The sequence below is a fragment of the Pinus tabuliformis genome, chromosome 1_1 (genome assembly GCF_031772625.1).
Source record: "Pinus tabuliformis cultivar Carrire ecotype Pingquan chromosome 1_1, CPIR1, whole genome shotgun sequence".
Taxonomy (NCBI): domain Eukaryota; kingdom Viridiplantae; phylum Streptophyta; class Pinopsida; order Pinales; family Pinaceae; genus Pinus; species Pinus tabuliformis.
The window spans coordinates 661472521-661483443 of record NC_142297.1 but is presented as its reverse complement, the minus strand read 5'-3'; positions in this window follow the sequence as shown (position 1 = coordinate 661483443).

Below are 10923 nucleotides of genomic sequence, written 5' to 3'. Positions count from 1 at the left end.
ACGGAAAGCACTGGTTATCACATCCACACTTATGCCCCTGTGACCTTCGAGGATGGCATTAACTCCTCGCATGCAAAGAGCCACCGCTCCATGTGCTTCGTGCAAGTGGAGGGTGGAAAGAGGCACATTAGGATTATCAATCTCATTCGTATGTAGGTATTATTACCGTCGGCTCGCACCCTCATTGGAGAACTTTGTCTTATGTTTTGAATAGGTTCTATTTTATTTTTCTTTTCAACCAGAATAAAAGAATTGTAATTTTCATGCAATAGAATTGTTTGATTATACATTTAAGAAAATCAATGATTATATATGCTCGGTGCATAATGTTAGTGGGATAACTCCTCATGTAATTCAATTATTCTTATTTAGTTGAAAATTTCCTTTTACACTTTTTTCGATATCCTAAAAACATGTTAATATCATTTCATTCATCATCTTTAATTTTATTAATCTTCTTAAAAAGAGAAAAACATAATAATAATCAATTAGTATTTCTATAAAGCAAATATAGAAAAATGTCATTTTATTAGTTTTTGGACAAAATATAGACATTTTTTTTTTTTGTAAATCAGCATTTTTGTATTAATTCATAGAATACATGGAGTACAAAAAGGTCTGCTCACACAGACTAAAGAGAAACAACCTTGCCCGTTTACAACGCTTATTAGCCGCTAAAATTTTGTCGAAATGACCCCAAGGCATACCACGCAGGGTAGCATAGAGAAGGGTTGGGGCCTGCAAAACAGTGTACACTTTCTGGCGACTAGAAAACAGATAGAAAACAGACCAGATGGACATCCGAGATAGAAAAAAGTCAAAACAAAAAGGCGACCAGTAAACTTGAGAAATAGAGAGAAAACAAGTTCTAAGCAGCAATAGCAAATTGAAGCTTCCAAAACAAGCCATTACAGCTTGAGGATGACATAATCTTTGGTGGTGGTACTCGGGTTGGTTGAAGCAATAGAATTACCAGGCAGAGGAGAGCGCTGAGATGTACGCTTCCCCTAGCTGGTTCCTATGGCCTCCTTCGCACCCTCCCCAACAACAGAGGAATCCTGGCGAATAGTGTGCCTGAGAAGATTGATTAAAACACTCATTTTTTGGGAGAGATTGTCGACTTGCTACACCAGAGCACTAAGCTTGAAATCCAAGGCTTCCAATTGAGCCATGTGTTCCGTGGAAATAACAGAGATAGCTTGATGAGCCTGATTAATGTATTCCCCTTGCATACTAATTACCTTAGCTAACATAGTCTTCATCCTCCACATCTCCGCCTGAGTACGTACAAATTGGGTTGCTCGAGTGGTTGCCCTTCTGGGATCCTGAATCCACTCCACCTCCTTCTCCAAATCCTGTTCCTCCAGGTGCTCTTCCTCCTCTGCGACAATCGCTTCAAACTCCTCTATCTTGCTCTTTTCCTTAAGGGAGGTTCGTGTTTCATAAGAGTCCCGAGCACTCTGTAGGTCTCTGTTAGCCGAGGCATTATGGCTACCCTCACGCGCCATGCTTCTATGGTAGAGAACAGAGATTCTAAGCCTTCTGAGAACACAACTGATATTATGCTGAGTGTCGTGGGAAAGCAGTGCATTATCCTTGTGATGGGAAGCCGTAGTTATAGTAGATGGAAACCTTGAACGGCCTAAAGCTTCCCACTTCTCCGTCTGATGAGCACATGTCCAATCATAATAACTACTACTCCGATCCCCACATTTCTGTTGATGATACAAATCCTCATTATTAACTTTGCCACGCTTGAGCCAATTTGTGGATTGCCAAGTGTCTCCCTTTGTGATTTCATGCCGGCGCTGCCCATATTTTTTGTTCGTTGTGCTCCTTGGTACTAGCCCTATGTTCTTGTGAATTAATTGCCACTTCCTTTCTTGTACTCCCTGAGCCTGCCATCCACTTATCCTAATGTCCCTTCGATTGGTTGAATTCATTCTCCTCATATGGAGAAATTCTTCGTACCCCTTTGCCACTTCTTTCGTTAAATAATGTCTTGCCTCGAAAGAAGAGTGCACCTGTTCCTCAGCTCCATGCATGTGATCTCCTGCCAATAGGTGTCCAAGTGGGCTGAGGGATTTTCGATTCCATAATTTGCCAAATGATCTGCCACTGCATTTGCCTTTCGTTTGACTGCATGAAGGATTAATCCGTCCAAGCAGGATAGGTGTTCTGCAATGAGTTTTGTTACCTTGGCAAGCCTCCAATGCCGTGTAAATTTATTTGGTTTAGCTCCTATATATATTCTTCTTACTACCGTGACTGCCAGTTGAGATTCCCCTTCCACCACGGTGGCTCTAGCTTTCAGTCTTCTGAGAATTCTCAAACCTTGCTCAAGCGCTGCAAATTCCATTTCGTTATTAGTCCCTTCACCCAGCAATTGACTATAAATATGTTGAATTTCACCTTTGTTGTGCCTGAGAACACCTCGAACGCCTGCAGGTCCCCGATTTCCCCTGGAGGCTCCGTCAAAATTGAGTTTGAGGAAGCCTTTTGGTGGAGGAATCCAGGTATTCACATTGGTATTTAGTTCCTATCGATGATTCGAAGAAGGCGTGAAGGTTCCCATGTTAATGTCAAAAGCTTTCAGAATCTGTAAGTCCGAAATAGAGATGTTCTGGTCATGTTCCATTCTCCCTTTGGAGAGAACAGTTTGCTTGATATTTTAAAGAATTGTGTCTTTTGTGTAATTTATGCCTCTTGTTTCATTTAGGAATACTCGTCTGTTTCTTTCGTTCCAAATTGTCCATGCTATAAACCCTGGTATAAGTTTCCATATTGTATTAACCAATTGGGTATTGGGGAAATTACCTCTCTAATTCTCTATTGTTTCTTGAATTGAATTCCTTACCCTATCTGTCCTTTTAAGAATGGTTTCCACCCAATTCCATATGCTTTCTGCCCATTCACGGGTATTGAGGAGGTGATTCATGCTTTCCTCCTCAATTCCACACATGGGGCAGCGAGAAGGACCTATGAATCCTTTTTTCCAAAGATTCTCCCATGTAAGCATTCTTCTGTGCATCAGGAGCTAGAGGAACGTTTTAATCTTCGGCCATAGTTGGGCATCCCATACTTTGCTGTGCCACTTGACTTTTTCTTCATGTTCAGTACCTTCTATATGTGTTCTTGCTTCTTTGAGTGTGAAGTTGCCCCCTTCAAGCTTTCCCTAGCATAATTGGTCATTATCCCCTACTTTCCTTATCCTTCTTTTGGCTAGCTATGTTCGCAGGTCCTTTAAACTATTGTTTTCTTTTGCCAGAGGTTCTGTCTCATTGAATATCCATGTTCTCCATGCCTGGTCATTTTCGTTAGGCTTCCAGTATTGATTCACTGTAGTTCTTCCTAGCTCCTGGTTTCTTCTTTGGATATCTAAGAATTCAGGGCTTTCCAGCTTAGGGAGTTGTTGCCACGCATCTTCCCAGAAAAGGGCTGTCTTTCCATCTCGAATTTCCCAAAAACTTTGCTCCTGAATTATATGCCGGTTGGTTCTCGCCAGGTTCCAAATTGGAGAGCCTTCTGGAGTTTCTTGCATTCGGATTAAGTTCTGCAGTCTGTAATTTTGAGCATACTTCTCTTTCCAATGTTTGGCCCATGGTAATTTGGGTTCCTTTAGCCACCTCCACCATAATTTTGCTCCACAGGCACGGTTAACCGTGAATGGGTCCTGCAGGTTCAGCCCTCCCAGATGTTTGGGTTTGCAAAGCTTATTCCACGCCATTAGCGACCATTTCTTCTTCTCTGAATTACCCGACCAGAGAAAAGCCCTTTGGATGACCCTTATCTTCTGCAGAACTCCCTTGGGAGCTGGAAGAATGGAAAGCATGTATTGTGGAATGGCCTGGAGGACTACTTTGGTGAGGACCAGTCGACCTACGAAGTTAAGGGCTCTGTGTGTCCAATGATGACATCTTTTTTCCAGGCTAGCTAAAAGCTTTTCCCAGTGCAATTTTTGCCAGGGCTTGTCAATCAGTGGAACGCCAAGGTATCTCGAGGGGAGGTTGCATCTTTTGAAGCCTAGGATGGTAGAGAGATTTTTTTGAACAGCTAGGTGCGTATTAAAAAAGAAGATAGAGGATTTTGAGAGATTAAGCTCCATACCTGAAGCTTTGCTGAAGAGATTGAGAATACTTTTGTATCCCATAGCTTCTTTAACTGAGGGTGTGCCATGCAACATTGTATCATCTACAAACTGTTGATGAGTAGTTGCTGGATTTGAGGGCAAGGGCTGAAGTCCTTCAATGATTCCTTCCTCTTTAGCTTTTCTGATTAGTCTGCTTAAACCTTCCATCAAAATCACGAAAAGGAAGGGGGATAAGGGATCACCCTGCCTCAAACCACGCGAAGGAGAGAACTGGGTAGTTGGGGCTCCATTAACCAGTATTGAAAATCTTGTGGATTTGACCAAAGCTAGGATCCAGATTATCCATTGCTTAGCAAAACTAAAGGATTCCAAAATAGTTTCTAGGTAGTGCCAGTTTACCTTATCATAAGCCTTTGATAGGTCTAGTTGCATCATCATGTTTGCTTTCTTTTGCATTTGAAGTGTGTGAATCATCTCTTGTGCTAGTAAGATATTGTCCAAAATCTGTCTCCCTTCTACATAGTCTGATTGCTCTTCCAAAATAATACCTGGAAGAATGAGTTTCATTCTATTGGCTATGACTTTCGAAATAATCTTGTACAGGACATTGCATAGCGCAATTGGATGAAACTTTGAGGGCGTGTTAGCTTCCTCCTCCTTTGGAATAAGGGCAAGGAAAGTAGAATTGAGGGACTTGAGGATTGAAGAGGAGCGTCGTGAATCCTCCACTGCTTCCCAAACTTCTGTCTTGACTATCTCCCAACAAGCTTTGTAAAATTCGATGGTAAATCCATCAGGCCCAGGTGCTTTACCATTTGGCATCTCTTTTACAGCCTCTTCCACCTCTTCCAAGGAGATTTCTCGAATTAAAGCTATGTTTTTCTCCTCCGTAATTAGCTTGGGGATGGAGGATATAAGTTCCTCAATGGCCTCCTCTCTGTCGATCCCAGGTTCTTGAGCAATTCTGCTGAAGTGGGTTATAAGAAGGTTGGATATTTCTTGATGTGTCTATACAGTGGCTCCATGTTCATCTTTAAGGCTTAGAATTTTGTTAGCCCCTTTGTGGTCAATGGCAGATCTATGAAAGAATTTTGTGTTTTGTTTGCCTTCCTTAAGCCATTGGATTCGAGATTTTTGCTTCCAAAGTATTTCCTCCTGTTGGCATCGTAGTTGCCAGTCCTGCATTAACTTGTTTTCCCTATCCATAGTGTCTTGGTCTATGTTACCTAGAATCCATCCTTCATGAATATGTTCCATTTGCTCCTCTAGTTTCTTTTTTTCCTTGAATATATTCCCAAAGACTTCATGATTCCAGACTTTGATTTTGGCTTTGATGTGTTTCAACTTAGCCTGCAGAAGATACATTTTGGTACCTCTTATGCCCAACGGTTCTTTCCACCTTTATTCAATTTTCTGAATGAACTCAGAATGAGTGAGCCAGAACTTTTCAAATCTGAAAGGTTTATTTCTAGGAGTGCCTTGGATTGCTGTAGTCATTATGATGGGCCAGTGGTCTGACCCTCCACTGGGAAGAATGTCCGATTCAACAATAATTCCTTCCAAAAGAATTCTTTTTGTTACTAAAAATCTGTCTAGACGAAAAGCAAATATTTTACACCATTTTTCTCTTTCTTTGTCATAAGACAAACCTCTAAAATTATAAGCTCTTTTAACAAATGTTTTGATAATACCAAACGAATGGAAATACCCAATTAGAAGGAAAAAAAAAAAAAAAATCGATATGAGCTCCCACAATCTTCTATTAGTATTCACTTATCAATTAAAAACACGTTTCATTATGGAAAAAAAACGCTTTATTCCATTTGGAACATGTGGCATTTCAAGAAAAGTAAAAATTGCCTCTATTTTTCAATTGTGCATGGTGTTTTTTTTTCAGTTTTTTTTTTATAATCGATGATCCAATCGCATCCAAAGATTTCCAAGAAGGCGATGTAGTCCAATGATAAGGTCCTCTCCATTCGGGGTAAATATGGGTTCATTTAATTTTGAATGAAGATAGGGCATCCAATGTAATGTACAACTTTTTCCACCGCTTGAGACTTGCAAAACAAATTCTCGTTGCATTATTATCCTATCAATACATATTTATGTTGACATTAATAGAGATATCTTCATATTCACTTGTTTTTATATCTTCATATTCACTTGTTTTTATAGGGAGATTTTTCCATCCACCATACTCATGAATTATAATATTTTCGAGAAAAATCATATCTTCTGGGTAATTCTAATGTATTCCGGGAAAATCCTATCTTCTTGGCAGTCCGGAAAAATTGAGCACTTTCTGTTGAGTAGTAAAAAGATTTACCTACCTTGGATATTCTCCTTCTGTAAACCCTGAAACTAACTCTAGAGTCAATGATCTCTTCTGATGGGAATAAACATAATACTAGCCTCATCAATAGTTGGAACAGTAATACCTTTGCATTATGCCAACCAGATTTATGAAGTTTTTCAACCTTTTTGCAAATGTAATAATTCCATATTGGGAGGATACACTGATATTTGGAGAAGCGGTTATCTAAATTTACGTCTTTATATGCAAATTAACTCATAATAAATATTGAATGATATTTTAATTTTGAATGTTTGAAAGAACTTTAATTATATTATTTTTTTTCAGTAAGTAATTATATTATCGTTATAGTTATGTAAATTAAATGGTTGGGAAAAGTTTATAGATATTAATTCAGAATAAACATCAAAGTATTTAATCATATCTCTCACATGACTAAAATTGAAACACTAATAAAAACTAACTAAAATATAAATTAATTTAAATTATTATTATTACTTATTAATAAATTAATATATAAATTAAATATATGCACATTTAAAATTCTGAACCAAAAATATTTATTTTCATTTTATTAATATGTTTTTTATAATATCATGACTTATCAATATTATATATCCAAATAATTATAATTCATTTTATATAACTTTTATTAATATAATATTTTTTTAATTATTAAGAAAAAATACATAACTGCTTTGAAAATAAATATACATTTGTATTATAAATGTTTTAATATCTTATAAAGTTCGATTATACCATCTAATAAATTAAAGTGAAAACCTTATTTCAAAAAAATCAAGCTTATCCACATTAAATGGAACTTCTAAATACCTGCTCGTGGATCCAAATACATTATTTACTCGGGATTCTGAGTTAAGAAGTATCAAACATAGAACCTAAAATCATGAAGACGATAGGTTACTTATAGTAAATTTCTAATCATGCTATGCCTAAATACATAGGTAAACTTTAGTTCAAAGGAATGTCAAATAGTAAAAGAAATTTGCAGAGATCTAAAACAAATAGAGGTAGGTCTACAGTGATATAAAAATTACACAGAATCCTCCAACAAGTTTGAAACGTGGGAGTCATTCAAAATAATTCAACCAGAATATCTTTATTTATCCTCGTAATCCTTGACTATAACATGCCACCTGCAAATTGCTATAATCATTATCTTCACCTATTATCATAATTTCTCAACCTCAAGAGGCGGCGGTATATATATTATATATTTGTGATATAAAAAGTCTTCATTCTTACAAATTATCACACGGTCTTTCTTGCTTTCTAATCACTCTGATTAGCATGCATTCAATGGTCGTCTGCATTGGCCCCAGTGGTAGTTGAACCGATATCTGTGTTGGTGGTGGATCTCGTAGCCACATCCGTCTCTATATTGTTCAAAATCCAAGGATGGCCTGCATCATCCCAATCATCGCTTTTAAATATTGTAATTTATAAGACCCTAATTTCCATTCACAAACAAACTTTGCATACCACCAAAATCCAAAGAAAAGAATAACTCACTCGAGATTTGATAGAAAGAAAATCGTTGTATATTTCTGCAATATTCCAAGAATGAGTTGCGAGTTGCTTCACAGAATCACATATGAAACTCCATACACCGCTACTGAGATCTGGCTCTATATTTTGTATTTTTTTATACATGCTCTTGGCTTCCTCATGCTTAGCATCGAAAGGTGTCTTTCCGCACAGAGGAAGATACTGTTAGACATTCTACAATTTTAACAATGATTCTGCATGCGGAATAAACTCAACGAATCCTTAAACCTTATTGCCCAGGGATACGAGTTACCTCCAGCCATCGGTGATGTATTGATGCAGGCCACAGTCCACAAGCTTCTCCTTCAGCACTCCAGCTTCTGTCCAAGCAAAAGAATACAAAATTCTGAAGGCACTTCCGAGCTCTGCTATCTCAGCTAGATGGTGTAGAACTGAAGGGGGTTGAGATATGAGCTTGGGGACCAACAGATGAACATATAGCTAAGCTTCCATCAAGCTTCTAAAGGCTATGTGTTAGAAAAACCACAAATCAAGGTAGAGATGAGATCAAAGTAATGGACCACTTTAGTAGCTCCCAATTATTAATTTAGTAATTGCAGTTGATTTTCTTAACTTAAGGAAACTACTGCAGTTGGTTTCCATAAGTTAAGAAAAGCTGCAACTCCATAAATCAAGGTAGCTTTTGTGTTAAATTAATGGAGCTTAACATTCTCCCACATGGTCCATACTTCCAAACTTAATGTCTCAACTTAAAAACCATTGATAATCTGTATTAAGTAATAGATACATGAATCATGGCGATAAGTCCTCTAATGACGAGTATTACCTTCCATGTATTACTATGCATTTATTCTTATTATAATTTATGTGGCAACAATTTCTTAATAAATAAACCCTATGTTTATTCTTGGTCCTTCTTAAATGAATTTTCTCAAATCAACTTAAGGTGCACATAATATGAGAAAAAACATCACAATAATTAAGAATTTCATTAACATTGTCCATACAATGAAAAAATTGCATAATGGAACCAAGTCCCATATTCAATACATGATCCTTGAAATTAACTGTGGCATGCCCTTAATCAAAGGATCATTGATCATTAACTCAGTGCTGACGTGCTCAATGACCACTTTATTTTCTTTAACACGTTCCCTTATAGCTAAAAACTTAATGTCGATGTGTTTATTTCAACTCCCACTTTTTTAGCCATAAAACCAGCAGCTGAATTATCAAAATATATTCTCAATGGCTTAGATATAGAATCCATAATTCTAAGCCCAGAAATAAAATTCTTAAGCCATACACCATGTAAAGCAGCCTCAAACAGGATATACATAAACATGTAGTCTTTGGTTCCTTAAAGGTACCTCATTACTTTCTTTGCAGCTCTTCGGTGGTCTAAACCTGGATCACTCTGACATCGTCCCAACATTCCTACATTAGACTTCCGACAGCAGAAGCATATGGAATGTTCTTCATTTGTTCCCTTTCAAAGTCGTTCTTCAGGCATTGGTTCAAATTGAACCTATCACCCTTCACAATGGGAGCTACACTTGGTGAACAATCCTTCATCCGAAATCTCTCTAAAATTTTATTAATATAGGTTTCCTGGGACAGACCCAAAATGCCTCGAAATCTGTCTCTATGGATCTTAATGCCAATGACATAAGATGCCTCACCTATATCCTTCATATCAAAACTTTTAGAGAGGAATTGTCTCACCTCATGTAGCAAACCCTTATCATTGGTTGCTAGCAAAAAGGTCATCCATATGTAAAACAAGAAAACAAATTTTACTCCCACTAACCTTCAGGTATATACCTTGATCCATAATGTTTCCTACAAAACCAAAAGAAGAAATTACATTATGGAATTTCAAATACCATTGGGAGGATGCTTGTTTTAAACCATACAATGACTTCTTGAGCTTGCAAACCAATTGCTCACCATGACTAGAGGGGAATCAATGAAGATGTGTTATTCATGAAGAAGTGTTATCAATCATTAATGAAGAAGTGTTATCAATCATTAATCTTTTAGTGCCAGTGTGAACATGCATTGAATCATATGTGACATTGTTTTGCAGTAAAGACCATTAGACAAAATACCATTCCCTACATAATCAGATTTATAGAATAGACAGAAAGATTTTTCTGAAAAGTTTAAGGAATATCCAAAAAGTACAAGCCTTGAAACTGAAATCAAGTTTCTAGAAAAACTTGGAACATAAAAGGTCTTTTCTAACTCCAAAACAAAACCACTACTCAAAGTTAAATAACATGTTCCTATAGCTTCCACATGCGAGCCCATCTTGTTTCCTGATAAGATGCTTTGCTCACTTCCCACCGGCTTCCTTTGGTTTTGCAAACCTTTGCAAGGAATTCGAAATGTGAATTGTTGATCCAGAATCAATCCACCATGTGTTAATATTAACATTAACCATATCAGATTCACAACAACCAAACGAGATTACTTCCTCAAGTTCGGGAATGTCAGAACGAATTTCAGAGAAATTTGCAGGTTGTACTACTGCATCAAAATAAAGAATCACATGCTTATGTTGAGGCTTAATAATCTTTCATGTTTTACCAATGTAAAACATGCTAAAAAGAATTGAATCAAATGACATGAAAATTGCCTGTGGGCTAAATTTTCAATTCAAGCAAATTCAATAAAACTTTTATGAACTTTCATGTTTTACCAATGTAAAACATGCTAAAAAGAATTGAATCAAATGACATGAAAATTGCCTGTGGGCTAAATTTTCAATTCAAGCAGATTCAATAAAACTTTTATGAACTTTCATGTTTTACCAATGTAAAACATGCTAAAAAGAAATTGAATCAAATGACATGAAAATTGCCTGTGGGCTAAATTTTCAATTCAAGCAGATTCAATAAAACTTTTATGAACTTTCATGTTTTACCAATGTAAAACATGCTAAAAAGAATTGAATCAAATGACATGAAAATTGCCTGTGGGC